The following is a 22,012-nucleotide window of genomic DNA, read 5'->3' as shown; positions in this document are numbered from 1 at the left end:
AAAAGAAATTAAAAGGAATGAAGGTGTAACTCAGTGGTAGAGTGCCCCTGGGTTCAATCTCCAGTAGGAGGAAGGGAAGGATTGAAGCAAGGGGAAGACTACATAGGGGATAACTGTTGAGTGAAAATGAATGTTCAAATTAACGGAACATAAAAAATGAGAGAGATCACTATTATTTTGTTTTGCTTAAGTAACTCCAAAGACAAAGATAACCACAATTATGCATATCTATATATTGTCTTAAGCAATATCAAGAGCATCTGGTGAGAATAGAAGATGTGGGAATTGAGCAAGGATAATGTCAAAAATGATGGAATTCAGAACAGTCACCTGAAAACCAAATACAACCAATGTCATGGATTGTTTATTGTTAATTCACTGTGACCACTGAGGTTGGTCACAGTGAATTAGAATAGGGGCCATTCAACATTAACAATTGATCAACATATTAATGTGCCCCCCACACTTAAGTCTAGGTATAAAGTAGCTTCTGGGATTGACCAAGATGAGTGCATTTGAAGGGCATCAATATAAAAGGTTAGGTGCCAAGAAGGGTTGGTTTTTATCGAGGGTGGGGAGAGTCATTGTGATATAATTGTGATATAATGTCGGTTTGCCAAGATAGAAGAATTTATGGTAGTGTTGACTGGTCAGATTCTCAGTAGATTACAGGTCGAGGAGCCTAAAATGGAGCAATGGGGGGTGAACTTCATTGGTCTTAGTTGCTTTGTGGCCTGGTCATGGGTTCTGTAGAGGCAGCTATTAATCAGGGAGTCTCAATGATGATTTAGGAAGCTGAGTGGGGAGACTGTATTGGATTTTTGACAAGTTGTGTGGAGGCATGTGTAACCCATGGAAATTGAAGTGTTTTCATAGAACACTGGGACCTAGAGCTCTGGATAAATGGTGGGTTAGGTATAGATAATTGAAGGTGCAGATTCAATTGTAGTCATTTAAGCTGTGGAAAAGTTTTTTTTTTTTTTTAGAGAAGGGTATATAGTTTAGAGGAAAAAGTTATCCTTTGCTCTTTCCTTTTGTTTCTCAAATCTTTCATTTAAAATTCTCTTCATTTACTAGCTTAGGGTGTCTTGGCAAGGTATCATTTAGATCAATGGCCTAATTATATATACTCTACATCTGTTGTGGTCCATGTAACTTAAACACTTAATGCATAAATCTTATACTAATGACCTGATGTTCTCTATAATTTTTAAGGCATGTTTCAGATCTAATTTATCTTTGTTTCTCTTCATTGTTTGCAATGATAATGGGTTCACAGGTTGCAACAGATTCTCTGGGTGACTGGTTACAAATCCAGATTCCTATGACTGCCAACCCCCTCTTGTGAGTAAGATTTCTGAGTTAGTAAGTCTGAGTATAAACTAGATAGCTCTATTTTAAGCCAAGTTCCAAGTGATTTCAACACATATTGAGGTTTGAAAGTAATTTCATTGCACACAGGATCTTATCATACCTAGGAGATCTTCAAATCTGAACTATTAAATGAACAAAGCCCACTCTTCAGAGCCATTTTTCTTACCAAATGGCTTACCAAATTAGTTCAAATGCTCTTATGGGTTAGGAAGGCATGAGGTACCCTCTAGGTGAAACATGGCTCTTGATATAGCTAAGGTTTAAGATGTTCTTGAATCAAACAGTGCTTCAGTTTAGTGGGGATACCCTTTTCTTACCCTGTTCCACCAATACTGATGTGATGAACACAGAAAAGTACATTTTACAGCCATAGATTGTATCTTGATATCCATTAACCAGCTTTTAAAAAAAAACAAAAACAACAACAAAAAAAAACCTTGTTTTAGGTTACAGGGAGGATTAGTCAAGAGGATGTGGAAAGTTTTGTGGAAAAGTTCATAACAGTTAACCATAAAGGAACTGAAAGCAAATTTTACCTAGTGCTCCTGGGCTGGTAATGTCATTGTTATGTATAAAGAGCAGAATCCCAATGTAATACATTTAAGTGGATATATGGTTGTAAATACTTGCCATTTTAGCAGAATCTTTTATTTATTTTTTCTTGCAGAAGCAAAACCATCCTTGACAGTTGCCCATACTTGTCAATACTGGCTCTTCACTAGTATCCTCAGCAAACCAATGCATTGCTCCTGCTGTCCTGCTGCAGTGTCCCCTTGGCAGCCGGTCTCAGGCTGCAGGGAGAAAAGGGCCTGCAGGCGGTGCTTTCACCTGGCCCCTGGGCCTGAAGATCATCCTAGGCCCATCATGGAGAAATGCTAAATGTGCCCTGTCCTCTGCCTGCTGCCCTCAGTTCTGAGGCTTGTGGCATCAACAGCTGCAGCTGGAGCTTGGTGCAAGCCCTGCCTGGTGGCCGGCTGGCTGGACAGGTGCTGGAGCACAGCCCAGGCCTGTGCTGGAAGACATATGGCACAGAGGTGAATCTGAGCTTCTCATGTGGGTCCCAGTGCCATCCTTGAGTCTCCAAAGTAAAACACTTATGCCCCCGATGAGCTGTTGGCAAACCCTTGTGTGGCCACTGATCCTCGTCCTCTGTGGGCCTGGCATGTGGGATGCACTTCACAACCACAGGACTCCAATTCAGGAACCAAGAGTGGACTCATAGGGGGGCCAAGTCTCCATGTGAAGAGGTCAGTGGTGAAGAGTTGGCCCTGGGGATAGCTGGTGAGAGCCTCAGGCCAAGGTCAACCATCAACCCCAACAACTCTGACCAGAAGAATAAGGAGGCTGTCTTGTCTTTGGTTCAATCCCCTTCCCCTTTGCACCCCCGCTGCTCACCCAGCATCTACAGGTGCCCCATGGACGCTCAGGCCCCTTACAGAATAGTGCACATGGTCACTAATGCTCCTGCAATTGAAGTAATCTCTAGGTTCTGTATAATGCCTAGGAGATGCACATGCTAGTAAATAGTTGTTATTCTGTGTTGTTTAGAGAATAATAAGAAAAACTCTCCCCAGGTTCAGAATGACTCAATGTTTTCACAGAACATTGTCCCTCCATGGTGGGCTGCATCTGTGGATGCAGAACCCGTGGACACCAAGGGCAGAATGGATGATCTTCAGCCCAGCCTCCGGCCTCTGGCCTTGCCCCTCGGGAAACCTGCAGCAGTAACAGCAGCCAGAGCAGCAATAGCTGCTCCTGTGCATAACTGCTGCAAAGGAAGAGTTCTGGGTCTGGGAGGCAGGTGCTAGGGAGTGGCTTGCCCTGTCCTTGAACCAGGGTTCTGCTGGCCCAGGGACAATCCTGCCTTTGAACTGGCCTGGGCCTTTCCTCCGACCAGTCTTCCATGGCAAACATCAATTCATGCCTCAGACAAAGCCAAGGGGCCCATTCTCCAGGGGCCCTCCTGCTCTCCCTAGGAGCAGGTGCACTTTCTGGGACCAGGTGCTAGTGTGTGTCCACTAGACTGGGCCTCATCTAAGGGCAGTGACTGGACCTTGCTGGCTTCCATATCCTGAGCACCAATGCAACTCTGAGCATATCATAGGTGCTCAATAAGTGTTCTGGATGTAAATATACAAAAGAATAGCTGTGGGAAGTTCTTTGCCCTGGCAGCTGACCATGAGCACTGAACCTACCCTCCTCCCCTGTCTCCCTGGGACAGAGCCCTTCTCTAGCACTGTGTGGCTGACCTATCCCTCCAGTGGTAGGGGCTGGCATCTGGTAAATGGCAGAGCTTTCTCCCTACTCTCGGGTAGTGGCTGTGAAGGAAGAAGCAGGCGGGCAGGGGGCTTCAGGGAGGGACGAGGGGAGTGCAGATGGGGAGGCCCTTCCCCTTCCAGGGGCTGGCCGGAATCTCTCCCCACACTGCGAACAGAACATGCTCATCATTGGTGGCTGTTTTGACCCATTTGGTGATTAATTTCTGTGGAAGGTTAAGATCCAACAGGAGGGAGAAGTCGATGGCTAATCTATTAAGCTCCTGGGGTAACTTAATTTACATGTTTTGAATGATTACTTCCTACCTGAGCATTTGGGAATCCCAGCATCCTGGAGTAAATGAGGACTTGGCTCCCAGGGTGGACAAAAATCCTCAGGTTCTTCGGAGTTCTTGGACGTTTCCCTTGGCCGTTGTTTGCAGGGGTGGAGAGTCTCCTCTCCATCCTTTAAGAGCCATAGACCCTGTCCTCACAGGTCCACTGTGATGGCTGAGAGTGCCTGCAGCCATTTGTGATTCAAAATACAAATGAAGGTCACATTGACAGGGACTGCTTTGCCCAGACCTGGGGAAGTGCCAGACAGCTTGCTGGGGGCATTAGACTGTACACAGTGGACAAGAGGCCCAGGGCACATACTCAGCAGGCATCTGTGGCCATCTTTGACAGGTGGTTTGGCTGGGCCTGAGGACCTGACTGCAGCATTGTCTTGCAGAGAGCCGGGGCCTCCAATGCTGCCCCTGCTCCTCATACCAGGTGGAGTGAGTCCTCTGGTCCATGTCAGGCTGGGACCTCAGGCAGAAATAGGGGACTGGAGAGGTGTTAGGGTGAGGCCTCTGTGCATCAGGGCAGGGCCCTCATCCTTATACAAAGAGGAGATAGACCCTGAAATGGGCATACACTAGGAGAGTGCCATGTTCAAGTGGGGACAGAGGGAGAGAGGTGGCAGTCACAGTGCTCTAGGGATTGCAGCTACGCAGGGCCACCCTCCCCAGGGCCTTTGGATCCAGCCACACTTGATCTCCATCTCCCGGCCTCTCTTGGCTGCGCTTCAGTGGTAATTCCCTCCCCTCCCACGCATTCTCATATAGGCGCAGGCACCTGCCGCCACTCTGTCTCCTTTGTTCCTGGAGCAGAGCAGGCAGAAAGCCTCCTACCTGTCCAGGAAACCTGAGTTCTGAGCTGTCTGGGGGAGCATGTCTGTGGAGCCTTCCTGGGAGACAGTGGTGACAGGACTCTGCTGGCTCCAAGGGACCTGTCCTGTGAGGATCGAGGTCCTGTGGGCTCTGCCTCTGTGAGGTTGTCTCCTCAAGCACCCTGGAAGCTCTGGGACAAGAGACATGGTGACCCTCCTGGGGTGCCGACTCAGGGGAGTCCCCCGGGGGATGTACACACTCCTTTCCACCTGCCCCCACCTCCAGCAGAGCCACCCCCACTGCACTTGCTCAACAGGAAAGAAGAGGGGACAAGAGGAATTGTCCAGAACAGGTGCCCAAGGGCCCCCAGAGGAGGCAGCCTGTGGAGGGAAAAGAACAGGTTTAGTTTTCTCTCTTCACTGGTAAGAGCAGCAGCACCCAGAGCCGCTGCTGCAGGTGTCGGTGTTGCCAAAAGCTCGGTCCTTTACCTGATTCCAAGCCAATAATGAAGACATGATTTTGAGAAAAAGGAAAAAAGATTTATTGTTTTGCTAGAAAAGGAGGAACCAGGGGCCTTCTGTCCCAGAGGCTGTGATTCTGCCCATCAGCAGGGGCTTTTAAAGAGGTGACTCAAAGGCTTCATTCCTTGGATTCTCTGTCTGGAGTTGTAATCCACTTGTTAATTTGGGAGATAGTCCCAAATTTCTGAGATCTTCTGGTACCACCCCCAAGGTCTGGATTACTTCATTCCTATGGCGGGTGTGTACTCAGGACAGATAATTCCGCCTCAGATGGGGAAGAAAGGTGATCCTCTTCCCCCTGAGATTAGGGAGGGGAAAGAGAAGAGGAGGGACAGAAAAGTGGCCATTTCAAAAATAAGTCACAGTGGCAGAGCAGCGAGGGTTGTATTCAAAGTATAAAGTGGTCCACTGTTACACAGGGACAATGGTCACCGGCATTAGGACCTGAGATGGTGAGTGGTTTGGGCAGGAGTTGGGGCAGGGGACACTGTGTGGGATTTGGGGTGGGTGCTTCTTCCTCCTCCCCTCCCACTCAGTTCCCTGGGAGCGTAATAGTGTTGGGCCATTGACTATGCTAATGGTTGACCTAAACCTCTGATTGTGTGCTTTAAATGTAGACAGGTTTCGGTGGTCACAGCCAGGGGCATCTACTAGTAGAAGCAGAATGCTGCTGACATGGAGCTTGCACAGAATGTCCCCAGGGTCTGTGGAGCTGTGGTAGAGAGACCTAGCAAAAAGCTTGTGAGGTTAAGGGCAGCTCGTCCACTTTCAAGTGCTTGCTCAAGTCCTCATGGGTGCCGCAGGCCTAGAAAGTGATGTACTTCCCTGAGCCTCAGTTCCCCATCTGTCATCCCCTGGGTGAGGACAGTACCCACCTCCTGTGCAGAGTGGGCCAGGGGAGGCCAAATTTTCCAGCCTCTGTCCCTGCGGCGAGAGCTGCCCTGCCTAGTGAGTACCACCGTGGCCCAGGCTGGACTCCTGCACACTCTACCTGAACGCCTAGGCAGCCCTTCCAGCCTAGAAGGAGCAGAAGTTGGGTTTGCACCAAGATTTTTGTCTTGTTTTTTCCCTAGGGATTGAACCCAGGGGTGCCTTACCACTGAGCTACACCTCAGGTCATGGTTTTATTTTCTATTTCAGTTTGAAACAGGGTCTTGCTAAGGTGCCCAGGCTGTTCTTGGCCTCCAAGCTCCTGTAATGACAGGAGTGCACCACCACATCTGGCTTGCATCCAAAACCTAAGCCAGAAACCCAAGTGATTCTTTTGAGGGCACCTTGCCACTGGGTAGCCTGGGCACTTAGAACACTGTGAAGAGCAACCTTCAAGGAAGGTGCCTTGCCCTAGTCTCAGGCAATTCAGAAGCCTCCCCTTTGACCCTGGAGAGGGAGTGGGTGCTAACACCACTGAGTGGGAGAAGCTGAGGCCCAGTGACTTACAGAAGATTGTGGGGACATGGCTGGTAAGGGGTCATGCTACCAGTACCTGCTCTGTGGCCACAACCCTAGGTCACTCTTGGTTTCATTCTTTGAAAGGACCTAGAACAGCTCTGGGGCAGCCTGTCTGCCTGTATTGGCCTCAGCGAGTCCAGGAACCAGATGAGCTCAGATCACCCCACTTCTCATCCCATTCTCCCCGCTGTATGTCTTCCTGGGGCTGAGACTCCTTCATCAGAATCAGCTCCAGGGCTGCAGGCCTGTCCTTAATTCAAACTCCAAGGAGATGGTTTCTAGGGTTCTGGGAGCAGGAGAGATCTGCTGGAAAGCAAGTGTGGGCCTGCCATGGAACTCCTGCCATCTCCCATGCCCCCCGGCTGCCCCTTGCCCCACCTGGGACCTGCCCTCAGGGAGAGAATCAGTAAGTTTGTGGGAAGAGCCATCTGTAAGACCACGCTCCTCAGGGAGGCAGAGTGAGGCCCGCAGAGCTTCCCACTGGGGCCCTGGGGTGCAGCTACAAAGACTGTCAGATCCCATTAGTGTCCCCATTGAAGGAGAGTCCTGTCCTCTCTCCTGTGTTCATAAGGAGCCCGAGTTCTGAGCTGAGAAGCCCGAAGCTTGGGAGGCTCCGGCCTGAGGCTGTCCAGTGTCTGGTGATGTCTTAAAATCAAACCCTTGTGCCCACCATCACGCAGGACTCTGACCGTCCTGGGATTGAACTCAGCCCTTTGACCCGAGCAGGTTACCCAATCAAGTTGAGCATCCCTGTGGCTGAAAGGTAGGTGGGGCTCCTGTCCTCAAGGGCCCTTGTGAGGAGCGGCCTGGGGCAGGGGGCTGGGCATCGGCTCTGGACGTGGCCCCCTCAGCCCCTCAGATGGCTCACATCCCCAGTGGGCTCCCTCAGTGTGCTGACGGACAGGGGCTCCAGCAACACAACACATGAATGAGCTTGGTGACAATACCACTACTGTCCAGTCATATTAATTGGGGTCAAGTCCACGAGTACACAGCTCTGCAACATTGTTTTTGCAAGAGTGTCCCCAGATCAGCTCCTGGAGATGGGGGAGCGGGTTATCATAGTGGGCTTCCTGGGAGCCATCTGAAGAGGTGTGACAACCCAGGGGAGGACAGGCTAGACACGGGTGGCCACTGCGGCTGCTGGGAATTGCCAGTGTCCAGCAGTCGCCATCTAGCCATGTCCTCCTGCTCCAGCTTTTCTCAGGGTGACACTGCTGAGCCCTGAGTGTTCTGGGTTTTCCTGAGGTGACAGGACCTGGTGACTGCTTCTGAGGGAGACCACCAGGGGCCCTCTTCTCCCGCTGCCACTGCCCATCCTCGTCACCTGCACATCAGAGGATGTGGCATGAGGGGGGGTCCTGGAGGCACCATCCACTGATTGGTCTGTTATTAGCTCCTTCCTCCCATGTCCCCTGAGGTGGCACGCAGGGCTGGGGGTGGGACAAACGAGGCCTGTAACCTGGCCAGGAAGACCTTCAACAGTTGGGCCTGACAGCCGAGAGCATGAGGCAGGGCGCTGCCCTGTGGCCGGGATCCCCTGGCTGGGAGCCCTGTGGCAGGGCAGAGCCTGAAGCCTGTTTGGGCTCTGCCAGGCAGAGGAGGGTTAGGGACCCTGAGGCTGGCAGGAACACGAGCCAAGGTAGGGCCCTAGGGGTGGGCAGGCCAGAGGCAGGAGGCTGGGGGAGCAGAGGGAAGCTATGTTCTTCCTGTGGCAGTGGCCTCTGGGAGACTCCCACACAGGGAGGGATGATGAACCCAGAGTTGACAAGGGCCCTCAGAGGCATCAGAGGGTTGGAGGGGTCTGAGGTCCTGGCAACACCTTTGTGGCACCCAACATGGGTTCCCTGTTGAGAGGGTGGACATTGGCTCGAGGAAGAAACAATAAAATCCCCGTGTTGGCACCTTCTGGCCAGCAAAGGAGTGGAACCGGGGAGGGTCTCTGATCTCTCCTGGTGGGTTGGCCTATTGCAGTCTTCTGTCCCCTCCTGTCCAAGACAGGAGCCAAGACAGTCTTACAGCCTCTGGATAGAGTCCAACATGTGTCAGGCTGCAGAACTGTGTGCCGCTTTGAAGGAACGCCTGCTGTCTCAGGTCCTGGGGGCCAGGAGGGTTCTCCTGCTCCCAAGGGTTTGCCCAGTGAGACCACCCGAGATAAGAGGCTCTCCACAGCCCTGGGGAGGGGGCTTGAGCACCACCCTCTCATCCCCCACTAGTGCAGGCTCTGGAAAGCAGCCCTCTCTCCCGTTTCAGTGCCCTACTTAGGTGATGTTACCATGGGGCCTGGAGCCACAGACTGAGCCATTCTCAGGGCCTTGGAATCCATCATCTGAGAAATTTAATTAGTGCCTTTTAATCATTTATTCTAAATGGATGGATATTTGCTACTAAAATCCAAACACTTGCACACTTTATAAATGACTCAGCCCTAATTTGGAAAATAGATGGGCTTTGATAAAAATCAGCCTGGGGACAAATGGCTTATTTACTTGGAACTTGGAAACACACAGCCGGGGGAGTGCTGACTGTCACTTGCTGGGTGACTGCCTGGGTTAAGGGTTCTGCAGTTAGTGGGGACAATAAGGTCAAAGCTGCTCATACAGAGGGGTGGCCAAGGGGAGCACGGGGCATGTGTGCAGGGTGAGAGTTGCATTGACGAGAAGCCTGCCTGGCCTGGCTGGTGGCCATGAGACTGAGGACAGAGCAGCTGACCAGGGGTGGCAGGGAGGACCTGACACACAGGCAGGAGAGCACTACAGCAAGGTGCCCATGTTATAGCCCTGACTCTGGCCAGACTTTCAGTCTGGGATAGTTAGAACATATTCCTCCTGTTGAACAAGAGTTAGAGACAGGACCTGTTGGATCTTCTGGAACTCTACAGATTCCCGGACCCTTCTTAGAGTGTCTAGAATCCAGCCAAACAGCAGACCAATGGCCAGTCAGAGGATGTGGGACTGGAGAGTGTGTGAAGAGGGTTGGATGATGGTCGAAAACAGACCCAAAGCTCTGAGGTGCTCCCTGCTCTTCCATTTGCTCAGGACTCTCCTCAAAGCATGGCCAGCCTTCTGGGAAGAGGGAGATGCCGTGGAACCCTGCCAGGCATCACCAGCTAAGTGGATGCTGGGAATATGGGAACTACTAAGTGGCTGTAGATGTTGGCTGCTTTCCACCACTGGGTCCACGAGACTCTACAAAACAACTTAGAGGAGGAAAGGTCTGAAACCTGGAGTTTCAGAGGGTCAGTCGATGGTAGGGCCGCCCATGGCTCTGGGCCCAAGATGAGGCTAGTGGAGGGCAGAATGCGGGAAAGCAGCTCAGAACCTGGCACCATAGAGCAGAGAGAGCTATGCTCAGCAGGGACAAAATGCAAACCCCAATGTCACATCCTCAGTGACCCACCTTCTTCAGTCCCACCCTGCCTGTCAATGGTCACCACCTAGACATCCAGCCAGGGGATCATCCACTGATCAGGTCATTTCTTGTGATCCAATCATTTAATCTCTGAACTCGTTCACATGTCTCACACATGAGCTTTCAGGGGCCCCTTGTATTCATACCATTACATGACACAGGTGCCATAAATGTTTTCATTTTAAGATAAAATACGTAGTGGTCATGTTACTTTGTCACTGTATAGTGAGGGACAAACCATTTTGTTAGACCCCTGGCCCTTCTCTTACAATTCTGACTCTCCCTCATAAGCCACACTTTATCACTTAGTCTTGGATTTCTGGTTTGCTTTCTTGGAGGTGGACTGGAAATTTGAGATCATACATAAAACCATCTCAGAGTCCTTCCAGGTTCAAGTGATTTATTTTCCATCTTTCATGGCTGATTTGCCCAACCTGGTTCAGGTGCTACATGTTTAAAACTTGCCTCATCTCATTCTTCCTGAAGCAGCATCTGTGGTTCCCAGAGCAGCATCTCTGCAGACAGGCTTGGGAGGTGTTTAGTCAGGCACCTGAGCACAGCAAGGCTGGGATCAAACCCCGTGGCCTCCTGGTGAGGGGATTCCTAACAAAGCACCCCTAACTGGTGCATGAAATAATGGGAATATTTCCCTCCTGGTTTTGGGGTCAGAAGTCCAACTTCAGGTGTGGGCAGGTGGAGCCTCTGGAGCTCTGAGGAGCCCTACTCCTGTCTCAGGGCCTGCAGGTGGCTTGGAGCAGTCCTTGAGCTGTGTGGCTGGGGAGGCTGGCCTCCACTCTGTTCACACCTGCATGTGGCCTCTCCCTGTGCGCGTGCCCCCTGTTTCTGTTCTCCTCTCTTGAGGACGTGGTCATGCTGGGGGAGGTCCGTCCTCTCTGGTAGGTGTCTCAGCCAAACAGGACTTTACCTGCAAACACCTAATATCCAGGTGAGGACACCTTTGCAGGGTCTGGAGGCTGGGACGTCACCACAATATTTGGGGACACAGTTCAACCCACAACAGCATGCTTTGCTTCCTGAGGGGACCAGGAGGGTACTGGATTTCACTAGGGTGCTGAAGAGGGCTCTCTGCAGGAGGCTGGCCCCATGCTTGGTTAAGGGTGGAACCCTCAAGAGTGCTTCAACCGCCATGGGTTAGGCCACTGGGACCCGTGGCCTGCAGCAGGTTAATGGGGTATTTTTCATACCAGAAGGACTGTGGCCTCAGGCTGGGGTGAGGGAGGTGATTTCAGTGGCTTGGGCTGGAGTAGGAGCCCTGTCCTGACAGGAAGCAGCTGAGGGGTGGGGTGCAGAGCCAAGGAAGCCCACGGCCCAGGGAGTTCTGGTGGCTAGAATGGGCAGGTACATGTCAGAATCCCATCAATTTTCCCTGGAGGTGGTGGCTGCAGGACATGGACCGAACCAGGCATCCTCTCACCTCTCCTGTCCCATTTTACTCCATCACACATGTGCACACTCACAGGCTTCAATGCACATGTGAACACCTCAAGTACCCAAAACTGAGAGTAGAACATTCCCTGAGGGCAGTGAAAACTGGTCCTCGGGGTCCCCAGAGTGGATGAGCTGGTCCTGAGGGGGCCCGGCAGAGTGTCCTTGCTGCAGTGGGAGCTGAGCTCAGGCCTGCGCAGGAGAGAGCAGGGTAATGAAGTGATAAATTACACACCGGGAAGCATAGAAAATAGGCCGACTTCAAAGGAACGTTAAAGCAAGTGTGTTTAAAGTATTTCAGGAGATAAAGGGAAGAAGAACACCATAAACCAAGAACATGACATTATGAAGAAAAGATAGCAGGGTGACATGGGGGGGGGATGAAGCAGGAACACAGCAAGGCAACAGCCGAGCAGGAGCAGCAGGACAGGTGACAGCACCCAGAACGTGACCGAGGCAGCCTTCCTGAAGTCATCCACCCAACAGGAAGCCCGGAGGAGAGGTCGAGCCTCAGAAGAGGCAGCACTCTAAGCCCAGGGCTTGGAATCTTCCAGATCTCGTGAAAGACTCAGACAGATGGAAAAGCCAGTCTTTCAAAAGCAGGATAAATAAAAACAACCCCACACCCCGAGGACACATTTCACCTCATGTTTGGTGACGTCAATTCAAAGACAGAAATCTCAGCTGCCACCAGAGAGGAAACAGACAGTGCAGATGCCACTGGGAGGGAGCTGGCAGATCCTTTGGAAGATAATTTGGTCCAACAGACACAAATCCACTTTAAAAATCCACAAACTCACTTACTTGTTTCCATTTGTGGAAACCATTCTAAGGAAGCGGTAATTGACGTGCTGAAGACGGCCGTTCACTCCTGGTTGCAGTGGCCAGTGTAACGGGAAATCCAAATCATTTCTAAATATCAAATATACACAAACCATGGTGCTGACCTGAGCCAAGGTGACCCAGTCGTGCCAACCAGGCTGAAAGGGGTGCGTATGATGGACGAGGAAAGAGGGACTGGAATATCATCAACTCTTCTCTGCCTGCATCCCAGATTCAGGTCGCTTGAATCTGTTATGCATGCGGGTTTGCCTCACGTGCTGCAGCCATCATCAACCCTATTACATTGTTCTGACATGTCACTCCCCAGCCCCACCAGGCTCCATTCATCCCAACCACTACAGCAGTAGACACTCCTGACTCCAATCGCAGGGCTCAGGTGTTCACTGTGCCACCTTACCTGGGTCACTGTGCCTGCTGTACCTGAAGCAGGTCCCTTAAGCAGTGTCAGCCTGATTCCTGTGACAGGGGCCTGGTGGCTCCAGCACTCCTGTGGCTGCCAGGGAGCTCTGGCGGGACAGCCCAAGCCAGGCACGCTGTTGGTGCCTGAGAGAGTGACGAGGGAGGCCAGCGTACCCTGGCCACGCGCCTCACCAGGCACCTCTCGGGTCCTGTGAAGCCAACCTCACAGAGCCTCTGCCTCAGAAAGGACCAGGAAGGGCCACTCACAGATGAGGGAGGAGGAGAGAGACCTGGAGAGATGGCCAAGGAGGGCCCAGTGTGCAGAGGCCAGATGGGGACGCGGGTCCCGTGTGAGTCGAGCGCTCATCAGAGACCCACTTGGTGAGAGGCCTCGGAACAGATCATTTTCTGAAGACGTAGCTCTGAGTGGTCACAGGGACAGTGTGGTGGACAGTGTGTCACGTCCTAGGCCATGATCCCTAGGCCATGTGGGGCTCAGAGCCTGTCCAACGCAGCAATGGTACGTGCCCATGCCTGAATCCCCTGTCAGCCAGCAGCTGAGTCTGGGGAACAGCGAGGCTTCAGGCCCCAGGCCCTGCAGATGCCTTGGCAGGGCCCAGCGTGTCCCTCTTCAGGAGGGCCCCTCCTCTCGGGGCACCTGTCAGGCCCGCATGCTTGCCATCCTCCTTCCTGAAGGACAGCCCTGAGCCCAGAGTGAGTAGTAATCAGGTGGGCAATCTGCTGAGGATAGTGATGGGGGAGGGCTAGTCCTGGCTTCATCCCCTGTGGCCCTCCAGGCACCTGGCCACCTGGCCATGGGCCCCTGCTAAGGGCCTGCACCAGGTTGAACAGAAAACCCCACTGAGCTGTGGGTTGAAGAAAACCAGTGTTTGTCTCTCTCCTGTAGCAGGGAGCCCTGAGGCAGGCCCCTGGAAACTATCCTACCCTGGTTGGAGAGAGCCGGTAGGACACAGCCTCCCAGTGATCTCAGCCCCAGATGTCCACTCTCACCCCCAACCAGGGGCCTCTGCACGGTGTCTGTGGTCATGCCAGAGCAGGGAGAGGACAGGGGCAGAAGGCACAGTGGACTGATCCTGTCCTCGTCAGGAGCTGGAGTGGGCTGAACTATGGAGCCCAGAGGCACCACATCCCAACCCCGGAGCCTTAGATGTGGCCTCGCGGAACTCGGCTGTTGCATGCGGGGCCAGTGTAGGATCTCGAGACGAGGACACTACAGGTGAGCCCCAAACACCATCAGAAGTGTCCTCAGGAGAGGGAGGAGAAGCAGGCAGAGTGGCCACGGGGCAGGTGGAGATGGGCTTTGTGGCCACAGGAACTGTACAAACCACCAGCCACTGGGGGCATGGGAAAGCCCTGGAGCCTTCAGAAATGTGGCCCTGCCAACACCTTGATTTCTGCCCAGTGGGGCTGATTTTGGGATTCTGGCCTCCAGAACCTGAGGATGAACTGTGGCTGGCTGCCTCCCAGTGGCAGTCCTTCCTTACATCAGCCCGGCAGCCCCTACCATCTCCCCTGAAGCCCTGCCATGGCTGCTGCTCAGTCCGGCTCACAGTGTGTCAGGGGATCACTCCAGCTGCCAGGGAGACTGCCATGGGCTGGCACTTTCAGCCGACTCTATGATGCCTTAGTAAAGTTTGGGTTGTGTTAAGACCAGAGCAGGGCGCAGCGGGTCCGGCAGGCAACCAGCAGCCTCTGCTGCGTGACCAGAGCTCTGGGGTCTTCTAAGAAGAGAGGGCTGCGGGACTGGTGCAGAGAGGACTGAGAGGGGGGCCACTCTTCTGGCCTCAGTGCAGAGTAGGTACTTGACCAGGGAAGGTTGTGGACTGTCCTTCCAGCCACAGACCCTGCCTCTGTGGAAGGTGTCTTTTCCTGGTTGCTTGACAACTTAAGTGAGCTTTGAGCCTTGTGGTTGTTCTGTAGGGTCTCTCTGGGCACAAATCCCTTGGTTGAGGGGGTAGGGCTGGCGCGATGATCGCCCGTGACTGGCAACCAGGGTGATGGGAGGGATGAAGACATGGGCTCTCACAGGGAAGGAATGGGAGGAAAGCCGTATATCTCCACCAGAATCGGAATAGCAGGAGCAAACAGCCCTGTGCTGGGCCACCTCCGCCTGACCCAAGGCTGGACTTCCATGGCGGTTGGATCCTGAATTGCAGGCAGGTTGCACCCCAGCAAAGGGTGAATCAGGGTGGGGCAAGGCTCCCTGGGCCCCCACCGGGGCCTCAGTGGTCCTAGAGGCAGGGATGTGCAGGCTGCCTCTCTGCTCTGCAGTGGCCCCTTGTTCTAGAGTGTGTTACCATGGCACCAGGGCAGGGCACAGGCAGGGCACCTCAGGAAGCAGGGGACAGGTTCTGGGGAGCATGGAAAGAGTCAAGGTGCATGCCAGAGAGCTGGGAGGATGGCATTGGGTCTGCTGAGTCCTGAGAGGGAGGCACTGGGGAGGCTGGTGGGCCCCGTTAGGCCACTCAAGGTGCTAACGACTGGCCCTGAGGCCGGGATAGGCCCCAGCTCTTTGAGGATTCATTTCCGTGGTGTAGATTTACTTCTCAATGGGCCAAGAAAGAAGTCCCATTCACAGGTTTCCTAGTCAAAGCTAAGGTGGAGGTAGGGTGGGGCCCAGAGGCAGGGAGGCCCCCAGTTCAGCCCAGCTCCAGGGAGCCCCCGGGGCTATCCTGGGTGAAGACAGGGGAGTAGAGAGCCAGCTCCTCTAGGCCCGGGTGGGACAGAGGGAGACAGAGGGAGAAAGGCAGCCAGGGTGGGGCGGTGAGGCCTAGAGGCCACGGGCAAAGGGCAGGTGGGGCAGGGGACCCTGTGCCTGGGCCCACTGGTGTTCAGGTCACTGCTACTGCCTTCAGGCCTCTGCCATAACACTGGGTGGGCCCAATCATGGTGAGAGGTCATGGTGAGGCCCATCAGGGAGGGGGGATGCCTCGATCTCCCAGAGAGCCCATGAGGCCAGGAGGAGACCAGGAATCCTGCCCATAGAGGTGCCCTGGGTGTGGCCACTGGGGACTCAGGAGGGCAGGTGGCAGGGACAGGAAACACCTGCACCTCCTGGTGGTCCCCAGGTGCACCCTGGGAAGTCACGTGGCTGTAGTGAAAGCCAGGCTGGGACTGAGTGCATCAGAAGGACCCGGTGGGTCCAATCTGCTGGCAGCCTCTGCCTGAGGGGCTCTAGGGACAGTGGCCTGGTCAGCTGAGGATGCTTTTGCTATGAAGTCCAGCCTCTTGGCAAGAGATGGCTCTGCTCAGCCCGAGTCCTTCTCCCCAAATTCAGGAGCGCAGGAGCTGGAGATGCCGCCCCTGAAACAGGAAGAGGGGCCTTCGTACCTGTCTTCCTAGTCCTTAAGCCACTGGTCAGTTGGGGCTTGGCTTCAAGGTTAGACTTTGGCCTTCATGAGGCAACTTGCCCCAGCTGACCTGTCATGCTGTGGGAGTCTCCTAGGACTGCTGGTGATCAGGGGGAGAGTCAAGATGAGTGGGAGAGTAGAGCCACTTTCCACGGGGAGGGTTCAACGTGGAATGTTTCAACTTCACGGAGACACAAGAGCTGCCTTTTCCAAGGTGACCTGCCCAAGACAGCCAATATTTTATGAAAAAATAGGGTTAGGGTTGGGCACTGCTGGCAGCTGTGGGTGGCTGTGAGTGGCTGTGTTGAAGGCAGGCGAGGTTGGGCCAGGATCATCACAGGTGAGCTGCATCACACACGTGTCCCACTAAAGTGGGCTTGTCAGGATGCTGCCACCCTGAGTCAAGCAGAATGACCTGGACTGAGTTACCTGAGTCCACTCCATTTCCTCGGCTGAGGACCTCACTGCTGTCCTGGAGCACACCTCCAACTGCTGCTGGCTGCGTCCCCCAGTCAGCTACTGCGAGATCTGAGAATGTCATCAACCACTTAGTGCTCCAGCCGTGTCTGTGGCCAGCCTGGGAGGTGAAGGGTCCACAGGCAGCACCAGCAGGCGGGCCAGCAGGCGGGTCAGCAGGAGGGGTGTTATGGTTTAGATGTGAGGTGTCCCCTGAAAGCTCACATGTGAGACAATGCAGGAAAGTTTGGAGGAGACATGTTCGGGTTACAGCCCATGGGATTAACCGAGTGGTGGGGTGTGGCTGTGGAGGTAGGGACTGGGGCATGTCTTTGAGTACATGTTTGTGGCTCTCTCTGCTTTTTGATCACCCTGATGTCAGCTGCTTCCCTGGGCCACACACTCTGCCATGATGTTCAGCCTCACCTCGAGCCCCTAGGAATGGAGCCAGCCTTCTATGAATTAAGGCCTGTGAATCTGTGAGCCCTCAAATAAACTTTTCCTCCTCTACAGTTTTTCTGGTCAAATCCTTTAGTCACAGCAGTGAAACAGCTGACGGAAACAAGGGGTCAGCAGCAGAGGTCAGCAGGAGCGGTCAGCATGAGAGATCAGCAGGAGGGATCTGTAGGAGGGGTCTTCAGGAGAGATCATCAGGTGGGGTCTGCAAGAGGGGTCAGCAGGAGGGGTCATCAGGTGGGGTCTGCAGGAGGGGTCAGCAGCAGAGCTCAGCAGGAGGGGTCAGCAGGGGCTGCCTCATCAGGAGGCTAGACCAACAGTGCTGGAGTGCTGCTTCTGCCCTGAAGTGTTCATCCAAGGTGAAGTCCTGTCCCAGGATTCAGCACCTATCGGGGCTGGGCAAGGATAGAGGGGATATTCTTGGCTTTGGCTTTGCCCTGTGCCGAATCCAGGACAGAGAACGTGCTCTCACTTGGGAAAAACCTCCCACTTAAACCAGTTTTCCTGGTCACCCCAGTGACTTAGGAAAGCAGGTGTCTAACCCCAGCCTCACTGTGCCCAGGCCTGGTCTCGGGTGTCCTGTCTGCCTGACCCGCCCTTGCAGGGGCTCCTTGCTAACACACGTGTGGCTTTGGCTCTGCGCGGGTCTCCTGTGTGCTTTGCATGTACTGGTGGGGTCCTTAATCAGTCTTGTCATGTGGGCAGCAGGTGGAGAAACCAAGGACAAGAGAGGTTAAGGGACTTGGCTGAGGTCCCGCAGCACTAGGTGACAGAGCCAGGATCCAGACCCTGGCAAACTGCCTACCTCTGCTGTCCTCCCCTAGAGCCCTTGGGCTGAATTTCCCTGCCAGGACCCTGGCTGCCCCAGGACTCGCAGGACAGTGCCCGCTTGACACTTCCCTCCTGCCAGTCACTCTGCTGGCCCTCAAGCCTCAGTCACTGCTGCCTGCAACTGTCTCTGACCCCTCTTCAATCTGGAGAACGTCCTGGCTCTTGCTTCCCAGGTGTCTGGCCACATGCCCTCTGCAAGCCTGTTCCTCGCAGGGGCAAGTGGCTCAGCCTTGTGCTTTCCCTTTAAGCTGATCTAACCTGGGCTCACACTGGGCCTCTCTCAGTCTTGAAGGGCAGCTTGCCCTTCCCGTCTCCTTCTCCTGGTGTCTGCCTGGCGCTTTTCCTCCGCCACGCCTGGCTTCTGGAACCCTGTGTTCTGCATCCCAATTGCACCAGTCTCCTTTCATCTTCCTCCTCCCACAGCCACTGTTCCCAGGGGAATTCCAAGGCATTGGTTTAGGATATGCCATTTCCTCTGTGCTCAGAGACAGAAGGTCCCTGTGCAGGCATTTTGGTCACCATCTCCTCAGCCCCTGGTGAGCAGTGGGCCCCTCTCCCCTCGTCACAGGAATGGGCTCATGACCTCTCAGCCAGCCTCAAGCAAGACCCTGCCTTCTGCCCCAGTTGCCACATCCAGGGCCTTGGAATCAAAAGCCAGGATCAGAATTTATGTTACTAATGACTCAGGGTCACCAGGAGACCCTCTGCTGGTGAGACTGGTAAGTACCCCACAGGGTTCAATGTCAGGCCTTTCACAGCTGCTTCTCTTGGCCTTGAAGGCAATTGGAAATGAGGGGAGAGAGAAAGAGAAAGAGGAAGAGAAGAGAGCTGGGCAGAGGGATGACAGGGGAGGGAGGGGTTCTCTGGCCAGCTGATCAGTCCCTGCCCATGGTGCTGGACCCTGACCCCTTGAGGCAGAGCCTTGTCCCAGCTTTTGTCACCAACAGAACCCAGTGACTTCAGCAGTTTTGAGATCTGCCTCATTTGCCAGCTGGCCTGCTGGAGAGATGGTTAAAAGCAGCCAGAACTTGGTTCTGTTCCCTTAAAGCCCATGCACCCAAGACTCCATTCTCCAAGGTGGGCCTGCAAAAATGGCACATCAGCTGTCCATTGGCCCAGGCTGTGCTTTCTATAAAAAGCACAGGCCCCAGGGTGTACCTTCAGGGCTGCAGTGACGGGCCAAGGCAGAGCCCAGAGTGCTCACCCCAGATCCTGTGGCCCACCGGGCTGCACCCGTGTCCCCTGATGCAGGATGCCACGGGTTCCCCAGAGTAGAAAACCAGGAGTGCAGTGGGTGCCAAGGCCTCTGGTCACCTGCTCAGGCCCGCACTCCAGGATCTCCATGGTGCCTGTGCCCCCCAGCTTCCCGTCTTAGTCTCACATATTCCTGAATTTGACTTCACTTCTGTGGGCTGTTAGAGGAAGTGACCATGGCCCTCTCTGGGGGATATTTTGTTCTCCCTGGCCTCCAACCTAGAGCTGTGCCCCTGAGTGCACCACTCCGGGAGGGGGTCAGGACATCCCTCTGCAGGCTGAGTGAGGGCAGGATACCTCGTCCACATGCTCTTCTGTGCTGGGCTGAATCATGTCCTTATTGGATGCCCATATCCCTGACACCTGTGAGCTTGTCACCTCAAAGGCAGAGACTCTGAAAGTGGGGTTAAGTCCAGGAGCCTGAGATGAGGAGGTCACCCTGGATCACCCTGTGTGCCCAAATATCCCCAGGGTCCTTCTAAGAGTGGCATAGGATGGTCACAGCCTGGGAAGATGTGCGGATAGGGATGAGGTCCCAGAGGTGAGGATGGGCCAAGGGGTGCAGGCAGCAAAAGGCAGTAATTAATACAGATGAAGAAACAGATGGTCAGAGAAGCCTTTAGCCGCCTGATTCCTAAGTCTGGGCTGCTCATGGTGTCTCTTGGCTGAAGTGACTACATCATCCTGTGGCCACTGGACCATGTGTATGTCTTTTGGAGCTGGGCAGTGTGGCAGGGCTTTGGTGTGGTGGACTTAGAGGGTGCTTTGCCTAGGGGCAGGTGTGGTCACTTGGCTGAGTGCCCCAAACTGTGGTCATGGTGGGCTGGTTCTTGGCCCTCAGTGGGCTTGCTTTGTGTCCTGGGCTGTTGCCCTTCAGCTCTTGGTGTCCTTTTCTTTGCCAAAGGCGCCGGGCAGCGTGGACTTTGCTTGGGAGACCTGGGCTGGCTCTCAAATGAGAGTCTGCTCGGGATGGCCTGTGGCATGACTAAGAGCTCTGCAGGACCCGGCACCAACTGGAGCCCTAATTAATGTTTGCTTTATGATGTTCCAGGGAATGATTGCTCGATGAGATAATGCAAATAGGATTTATAAAAAGCTCATGTTCAATTTAAACAGCAGCACAGCAGATGCGCAGCAGCGTGGCCTGCTAGAAGCCACTGTCGCCTTCCTGAGTCTGGGTTTGTAATACTCCATTAGCTGTAGAGAGTGCCCTGGGGCCCCACCTGAGCCTCCCAGAGAACACAGGTCAGGGAGACCTTCAGGTGGCACTCACCTGAGATGAGGTCATCAGGAGGCTGAAGGCCGCTCAGCAGCCTCTGGTTACAAGGCAGCAGGGCTTGCTGGGTGGGACAGAGGGACCCCTGGATTCAGGTCTGGATGCCAGAGTGAGGACTAGAGTGTCACCTGCCGAAGGAGCTGGTAGCCCAGCCTAGGGCAGAGAGGGGGCTCCTGTTCCCTGAGGATTTCTGTATGAATGTTCTGCTGCGGAGATTGCAAACCCCAGACTTAGACTGTGCCTCGTGACTTGGGGATCAGAGGGCCAGAGTGGGTCCGTGGGCTGGAGTGTCTGGAGCATTGACAGGGGCTCCTTCTGCAGCTCCAGGGCTGCCCATCACCTGCCTTTTCCAGTGGCCCCCATGGTCCTGGCTTATGGCTGCTGCCTCCCCTGGAGGCCTTGGTGGCCTCTCCTCCTGCTACTTCTCCTGTTCTGACTCGCCTGCCCTTTCTATCTCCAGGTAGCCTTGTGACCACTGGGCCCACCTTGTCTTCCATAGTCCCTCAGTTTAAGGTTAGTTGCTTCAAGTCAGCCAGTTCAAGGTCAGCCGGTTTCTAACGTTAATTCCCTTTGCATCCTGAAGCCCCCCATAGCGGAGCCCGACACCCTCCCAGGTTCTGAGGCTTATGATGTGGATATTTGGGGCTCATTGTTCTGCTGACGATGATGCCAATGTTCTGCCTCAGAACAATGATGCTCTTTAGGAGACTTGCTTTTCTATTTATCTTTTAATTTTGAAGAGAAGATGAACAGAAGGAGCCAGGACCTGCCAACCTGGGGTTTGGTCACCGCTCAGGCCTGGTCTGCGCTGCCTATCCTCTGGGCTTCAGGTGGCTGCTCCTTCAACAAGAACCAAGTCCTTTGTCCTGTCTGCCTCACAGTGTCACCTGGGGGTGGAGGACAGATCAAAGACAAGGAAATGCTTCCAAAGTGCAAACGCCCTGAAGTGAGCTGTGGTTGTACCCCAGTTTAGTGGGTTGATCCCAAGCCTAAGTCCAAGCCGCACCCCTCAGGAGCACGTCTGGGTCCCTGGAATGCTCTTGCCACCTGCCCCTCCAAATCCTAGGACCAGCACAGAGTTGTCGGAACAATGACCTTGGAGGAGAACTGGCTTCACCCATAGCCCATGCCTTGGTGTGGCTGGGGACACCAGCCTGCATATTGCCAAGCTCTCAGCCACTAGGTCTCTGTCCCTTTGCCTCCAACTTTGTCTGAAACTCGAGTCCAGGGGAAGTCTGTTGGTGAGTTGGCAGAAGCACCCAGGAGCCCCATCAGGATACAGAATGTGCCAGCACTTGACGTCCCTCCTGCCCCCTACCCCGGTACACAGCAGACTGATTTCTCAAAACCAAGTTCTGTTCCTCAGCTCTAGAAGGTCTCGGAACTAGGAGTTCTGCCCTCTGGCCCAAGGCTGCTGTCCCCCCGCCATGTCGAGCTCCATCTGTGCTGTTAGCTCTGTCCTTCATGCCACCGATAGTCCTCCCTGGTGTGACTGTGCCCTCCTCTGCCCTCCTCC

General features: G+C 54.0%; 1 long non-coding RNA gene across 1 annotated transcript; it reads left to right on the top strand.

Moving 5' to 3' along the window:
- Positions 1–235: 235 nt before the first annotated feature.
- Positions 236–2,480, top strand: LOC144374862 (uncharacterized). The gene is made up of 2 exons (XR_013434129.1): positions 236–1,344; positions 2,042–2,480. It is a non-coding gene; the product is annotated as an uncharacterized LOC144374862 (long non-coding RNA).
- Positions 2,481–22,012: the final 19,532 nt, after the last annotated feature.

Source organism: Ictidomys tridecemlineatus, unplaced genomic scaffold, assembly GCF_052094955.1.
Source record: "Ictidomys tridecemlineatus isolate mIctTri1 unplaced genomic scaffold, mIctTri1.hap1 Scaffold_91, whole genome shotgun sequence".
NCBI lineage: Eukaryota > Metazoa > Chordata > Mammalia > Rodentia > Sciuridae > Ictidomys > Ictidomys tridecemlineatus.
This window is presented reverse-complemented; position numbering and strand designations above follow the sequence as displayed.